This window comes from Phascolarctos cinereus, unplaced genomic scaffold (genome assembly GCF_003287225.1).
Source record: "Phascolarctos cinereus isolate Bilbo 61053 unplaced genomic scaffold, phaCin_HiC Scaffold_1;HRSCAF=81, whole genome shotgun sequence".
Taxonomy (NCBI): domain Eukaryota; kingdom Metazoa; phylum Chordata; class Mammalia; order Diprotodontia; family Phascolarctidae; genus Phascolarctos; species Phascolarctos cinereus.
In genome coordinates this window covers 164,853,977-164,861,570 of record NW_027555514.1, presented here as the reverse complement: position 1 = coordinate 164,861,570, position 7,594 = coordinate 164,853,977, and the positions used below count along the sequence as shown (strand labels likewise).

Here is a 7,594-nt window from a genome sequence, read left to right as displayed (position 1 = left end):
TCTGTGGTCTGACATAATATTCTCTATGGCCTGTGGTCATTCACCTTGCAGTTGCTTCCTCTATTGGGTGGCTGTTTATCTGTATCCATGTCTAACTGGGATATTTGTCTGTGTTTCCTATTGGAAACAATATCTCCTACTTATTTAGTAATCCCCCCTTAAAGCTACACTGATGACAAGGGGAAGGGAGACAAGAGCGGAATTTCCTCCTCTATTGCTACACAGATAGTCTCCACAGACTTGCAATCTTTCCTATTCTTGACCTTCCAAAATTCATCCAAGAATTAAATATATAAGACCTCATGGTCATAACTAATTTGTTTGCTCAGTCAATCTCAATGTTACCAACTTCTTAACTCAGTCAGAGAGATCTTATTCTGTGTATATCTCAACTGACTGAGGTGTGTGTGTGTGTGTGTGTGTGTGTCTGTGTCTGTGCATGTATTTGAAAGGAATACCTGCTTTCACATAGATGAAAATAAAAAATAACAGCCCTTACCCTCCAAGAATTGTTGTTGTTGTTGTTGTTTTCCTTTTAACAATGGGATAATTAAGGTACAGAGGTAAGATACAAGATATTATACACACACACACACACACACACACACACACACAAGATAATATATTGTCTGTACAATATAAAAGCACAAAAATGCACATAAAATTTGAGGTGGGAAATGATACTTTTAGATGGGGCAAAAAGAAAAAATCCCATGCAATAGGTAGCACCTGCTCTGGGTCAGAAAAGAATGAAAATGAATCCAATCATTTTTCCTCACTGAGGCTGATGGCCTGAACTATAGGGTCCTCAATTTAGATGGAGGTCTTCAATCTGTGGAGGGATTATATGGGACTAGCCAGTGTGGTGAAGGATTTCAGAGAAGAAAAGCTGGAGCCCCAGGAGGTAGGGACAGAGCCTGGCCCAGGCCCTGGCCCCAGCCTAAGGCAGGACTTTCTGCCCCCCAGGGACCCCCTGTGCACCTTTTGCAAGCATAATGGGGGTCTCAAAACATCTACTTGTCCCACACGCTGAAGGACAAGGAAGGCTGGCTGGTATGCCCCATCCTGAGAATATATGTGTGCCCACAGTGCAGAGCCACCCAAGACAATGCCCACACCAAGCGCTTCTGCCCACTCACCAGCAAGGGTTACATGTCTGTGTATAGCTACATGGCCTGCAATTTGTCTGGCAAAGGGGCTACCCTTCAGTGACCATCAGAGGAGCTGAGCCTGGCCAAGGCCAGGACCAAGAGGCTTCCGGCAGTGGCAGAAGAAAAGCTACCACTCAGCCTCTGGATGAAAGTAGTGCAGGCCATGGCACGGGGTCAAAAGCTTCCAGGACTGCTTTTCTCACTCTGAAACCATGAATTTCAGCTTCTGCCTAAGACGACTTTGGGGACCCAGACACCTGCTTTGCCTAAGCCAAGTCGAAAGGATTAGTGTTAGAGAGGGAACGAAGAGCAGCACTCCTGGAGGCTGTTGGGGCCTCTCTCTGGCAACCAGACCAGCTTCATCTTGCTGGACTCTGAGCAGCTCCTCACTGTCCAGTTCCTTTATACCAAATCTGGCTGCCATAAGCCTTCCTGATGCTGGGCCTGACCTGTGCTGGGCCTCTTGACTCCCCCGGTCTCTTGCTCCATTCCTGAAAATAACTTGCCTTAGGACTCTCACATTTTCATGGTACAGGGAGAAAGCTAAGCATGGGGAAGGAGAAGTGACAAGCTTGTGAGATGAAAGTCCTGCCTGGGAAGTGACCTCAACTAACTGGTTTGCGGATTCTGTCATTCCCCTTTTCTAGTGCCTAATGACTGGTATGCAGGTTTGGCTCCCTTGATTATACTACTGACAAAGCACAAGGGAATTTGTATGTTATCTTGCTATAAAGGCTTACTGGGAATTCTGCAGAGTGGCTCCAACATACAAAATTCTTGGGTTTCTTTTCCACACCTTTGTTCATGGTTCAAGTCCTCCCACACTGTTACTGGTGAATTGCTTTCTAAATAAAGAGAAAGACATATTTCACCAGAAAAAAGAATGAAAATGTTTCAACAAGTAAGAATTTGAAGGAGTGCCTTCTAGGAGCAGAGACAAGTGAATGGGAGTTGGATAGTACACAAAAGATTAGGAAATAACTAGATGTGTAATTTGGATGAAAAAATCACAGTGTAAAAGATAGTCATTAAAAATAAAACTAAAAACGTTAAGTTAGATCCAGGGTATAAAAGGCTGTAAATGTCAGGATAAAGAGTCTGAATTTTATCCTCAAAGCAATGGGAAGACAATTAGAAAAGCCTTTTGTGAGGCAGCTAGATGGTGTAGTGAATAGAGCACTAGCCCTGGATTCAGGAGGACCTGGGTTCAAATCCTACCTCAGACACATAATACTAGTTGTGTGACCCTAAGCAAGTCACTTAACCCCATTGCCCCCCCAAAAAAATGCCTTTTAAATAAGGGTGTGATACGTTTTTGTGGTAGTTGTACATGAGGTTGGTTATTTGGGTAGTTGCGTAAATAATTTTTAGTAGATGTTTCTTGGATGAGCTTTGTAGATGGATGAAGGGCTCTGCCCAGAATTGAAAAAGAAGAAGCAAGTAGGATGGATATGAAATACATCTGAGCCCTTTCACAATTGTAAAATTATACTTTATCCAAAAATTCACCTTTTTGAAACTATCATTCTTCGGATTATGCTATATGGCTTAACAATTATGAAACATTACAATCACTTTATAATCAAAATTTCAGATGACCACAGCTTCAATGAAGACGTGAGAATAGGTAGGTTGTGAAAAATCACAGCATCATAGAATCACATTTCTAAATAAACTTAGAAATGTAATCTAACTCCTTCAGTTTAACAGATGAGGAAATTGGGGTACAGGGAGGTGAAGTGACTTGCAGAAGTGATATATTTAATGAGTGACAGAGCTGGGACTCAAAGACAGCTTTCCTTAATCTATATCCAGGAAAATTTCTTCCTTCCTAGATTATGCCATTTACACAAGGGTCACCATAAAAGATGCTATCCAGTTAATGACAGGATATGAAAATATATTTTATTAGTTATTGAGAGTGAAAACAACAGACTAACAGCTTAAAATATTGCATTACTACCATTAAATTACTAAAAAAAACATAAGAAGAAAGAATCTAGAATGTAGAATAGTTCCTTTACTGAGGATATAATGGAGAACATTCTTTACTACTACTACTACTACTACTACTACTACTACTACTACTGCTGCTGCTGCTGCTGCTGCTGCTGCTATTACAAAGAAAAAGAAGAAGCACAAGGACAACAAAAACAAGACTAAGAAGAAGGAGGAAGAGGAAGAGGAGGAAGGGGAGGAAGAAGAGGAGGAAGAGGAATAGGACAAGGAGAAGAAAGTGCACATTGAAAAAAGCATAGAGGATCTACAGGCACATCACTTAAGGTCACACACTCAGTAATGTTTTGAAATATTGGAGCATAAAGAGTTTAAAGAGAGCAAAGCAAGGGCAGGGGGACAAGTTAGGAAACTTATACAATATTGTACGTCCTATTTGATGATGGTGATGGAGGCAGCAGTAGTGGTGAGAAAATAGAACATGATAAGATATGACAGATATTGTGGAAGTAGAATAAACAAGACTTAGACAGCTACATAAATATAGGCAAAGATGAGCAAAAAGTTAGGGATGATCCTGGAGGTTACCAATGTGGGGCATATGCAAATAGAGCCCCACGAACAACCCTGTTCCCACAGTTTCCTAAATAAATATGCTAACTGACTCTAATAAAGAACCTGGGTTACATTAAGATGCAAAATAATTCCTCAAATTAATTTTGGGAAATGAATTTTTAAAATTAGGGAAACAGTCAGCTCAGAATGGAAATCTGAAAGTTTACCAAGATAGAACATACATGTGCTCAATCTATTAAAACTAATATCAATTTTTTAAAGACAGATGATTCAGATCACAGTAGTTTCAGGGGATGAATATAAATTAGTGTTGTTCTCTACTTATAAAAGTACAAAATGCAAAAACATTCTGGGAAATCAAAGTGTAAATATCTTTAATTTAAGATGACACATTACCTTATTATAATGGAAAAACAACAATATGGTAGGGCTGCCGTCAATTGGACAACTTTTTGCCCCCTCCTATTGTTAGGCCATGCCCAACCTTGGAGGTTGAAAATGTTGAAACACAAGCCTCTGAAAGAATTAGAACCCAGGGTGAACCCAGTAGCTCCCTCATATTCCCTAGACATTTTATCCTCTCCATCGTGTACAAGCACAATTTTGTCATAATAGTAACATCTAATAATAACTCACACACGCTTAGGGCTTCAGTTTACAAAACACTTTCATAAGCTTTTGGTCATTTAATTGCATACTACCTATGAAAGTTTAAGGGGGAGGGGGATGGGAAGGAGGGGAGAAAATTTGAAACTCAAAAACTCATGGAAGTGAATGTTGAAGACTAAAAAATATAAATTAAAAAAGGGAATTTGGAAAACTAAAAATAAATAAATAAAGTTTAAAAAATAAAATGAGAGCCTTGGACTAGATCTCTAAAGGCTCTTCTAGATATAAAATCTATTTCCTCTATTTTTTTTTGGGGGGGAGTCATGTAAAGCCTAATTTATGCCTCATCAATCATATAGATCACCCTGATCATTATTTAAACAATGCCTTTCAGCTCCGCCTTATTATTTTCTGAGCTGTAGGGGTGAGGACAAAACAAAATATTTATATACTCCCATGCTATGTGCTCCATAAATTCTTCATAAGCATTTCATGATGATGATGTCAAATTGCTTTGAGGCAACCCTTCCATTTCTATAGAGGAAACAAGAGTGTTGATATTGCATCCTTCTATAACTCTAGTGCTCATGTGCCCCAGCGATTTGTTGCCTTAATGGAGAGCACTGTACACAAATCAGTGGGCAAAATAAATTCCATGTCAATTCCCAGGCTGGTGCAGGGATGCCAGTGCTTTATAGATGGGCTTTGGATCATCTCCTGGCTCCCATCACTACAGTTGGATTTAGGGTGACCATCTCATGATTTATCAGAATATTCATTGCATGAATTTACCATGACATCAGAAAGAGCAGTTTTCAAATTCTCTAATCCATCCAAGTAAACTGACTAATACCAAGAAAACAACAGAGCATATTTGCAAAATGTGCACATCAAGCCCAGCTGTGCAGGCAATGGAATATATATTTCAAATGATTGGCTCATCTTTGGCTCTCTTTTCAGTATGTACCATATTTCCTCTGGCTTTGTATGCCTCTTTAGGACATAATAGTGTATCGCTCCAGTCCAAAATTTTCCAGACTGAAGGCTAAGTGGAATCTGGGGTCTACTTATGCAGGGGTCCTCAGGAATGGTAGATTCTGTCATGGGAATTTAAGGATCATGACTGTCAGGAAGCTTATGAAAAAATTGAATAGGTGCTGGCAATCACTCAAAGGATGGGAATTAAGGAGAGGAATAGAGGGAAAAATACACAGTTCTCCAGGTCACCTTTTCAAACTAACCACACATCCCTCCTTCCTGACTCCATTCTCAGCTTCTTAAGATATCTCCCTACAGTAACTTTAGTAATTATTCCTCCTTCCTTAACCTCCATAATGTGCCTTATTACAAAGATTAAGGGAGGGTTTTGTTTATTTTTAAGAAAGCATATCTGTCTTCTCTTCTAAGACTAGTTCATTGAGGACAAGTACTTTCTTTTTTAGGCATTCTGACAGCACTCTGCATATAAGGTAGTCTCAATATAATGATATTATTATAAGTAATAATCTACTATTATTTATAGATTGTTTTATGGCTTACAAAAACCTTTACATATTAAGTGAAAACGAAATGGTATAAGAGAATTAAAATGGTAAATCTAGGCTATTTTCTGAGAAAAAAAAACTTTTTTCCTATTTAAAAGTGGGACATTATATTATTTTGCAACCTGGAGTCCAAGGAAATGTGGATCCTCAAAGATTTGAGCTCAAACAATGGGGATTTTGATAGTAATTTTCTTCATTTTTCTTTTACCTAAACCCAGCTAGAAAACTCAAAATTTCTCAAGCTATCTCAGCTGTGGATGTTCGATTGCTCACCATGCTAACAGGAATAAAGAATGACAATGAAATAGTAAGATATTTAATAGAGTAAAATAATGGAATATAAAGAAACAGGAATGAATATGAGCACAAATGTACTAAATGTGTACGATCTTAGCACCTTCCCTCAGAGCCTTCAAACTTCCAACTCCTTTAGGAAAGACAGGAGCATAGATTCCCTTTATGACTAAAATTAGGTGATCAGAGCCTCTAAACTTCCCACTCTTGTAGGGAATACAGGAGCATAGTTTATTTTTATGGTAAAAATGAGGCAGTTGAGGCAGGCAGTGCAGGAAGCCTTAGCAAATCTACTTGAACAATGTTCCTTCAGTCCATTTCTCTAGCTATCAGTTTTTGAGATCTCCATGCAGCTTCTAGCTCAGCTTCCTTCAGTTGTTACTTACACCCCAACCAAGCCACTGTTGTCTCTATGCTACTATGTCTACATGCTCTACTCTCCTGTCTTACATACTAATCCGCCTGTGAACCTGTCAGACCTTCACTGTTCCTCTGTCTTCCCAGTAGTCTCCTCACCCAATCCAAAGCTATGCTAAGAAAGTGTAACCTTAAGAGAAATAGAGTCCTTGTTCTTCAATGAGTATTTGTTCTTTGAGTTGATGGATCCTGGGAAATATAGCTTTTCCCACTACATTTCATGTCTATTAAAACTAATAGGTCAGCATGTACAAATGTAAGAATGTATCCTACAGCCTTGCATTTCCATATTTCATCATTTTACAACTAAAGATGCTTTTGCTTGGACCCAGTACACTATGTGGGTATTCTGATCATACCAAGAAAAACTGTCAAAATAAGTCTCAGACTTTCATACTATTTCAGGGGATTGTTACAAATCAAGTTGGGGTACAACTAAGTTTAATTACTCTTTGTTCCAAATTCCTGTTGGAAAGAGGTGCATATTTTCACTTTTGAGCAAATGGTGTTACTGAATTTTCAGAGTAAATTAAGTTAGACATGATTTTCCCCATTAATAAATTGGAGTGTAGAATGATAAATAAACATAATGTTATTATAGCTATAAAGGTAGGTTTTAGCCAGAATGTGATTTTGAGTACTAGTATTAAAGGGTAGTTTCTGTTGTTCTGTTTCATATTTTTTAATCTTATAGACAATGAGAAGGTATGGTAATTCTGTTCTGCAAGCTGTTAGTGCCCCCTCCCTTAGCAAGGTGAAGAAGAAATCACTTTTGTGCTAGAGCCTGCCTGTATGGACTCAGGAGAGCCAACTGTTAAGTGTTCCATGTGAGCATTTACAAATTGGAAATAAGCAAATATTACACAAGTCAGGACTTGATTTGTTGTTTTATTGATGATGTAGGCTTATGAAAGTGATGAGGAAAATGTTAATTGTTGTTGTTGTTCAGCCATTTCAGTTGTGCCTGACTCTTAGTGACCCCATTTGGTGTTTTCTTGGCAAAGATACTGGAGTGGTTCTCCATTTCCTTCTCTAACTCATTATAAG

General features: G+C 38.7%; 1 pseudogene; it reads left to right on the top strand.

Annotated features, from left to right (window-relative positions):
* The first annotated feature begins 817 nt into the window (after positions 1–817).
* LOC110217355 (nanos homolog 2-like) lies at positions 818–1,367 on the top strand (annotated as a pseudogene).
* The last annotated feature ends 6,227 nt before the right edge of the window (positions 1,368–7,594 follow it).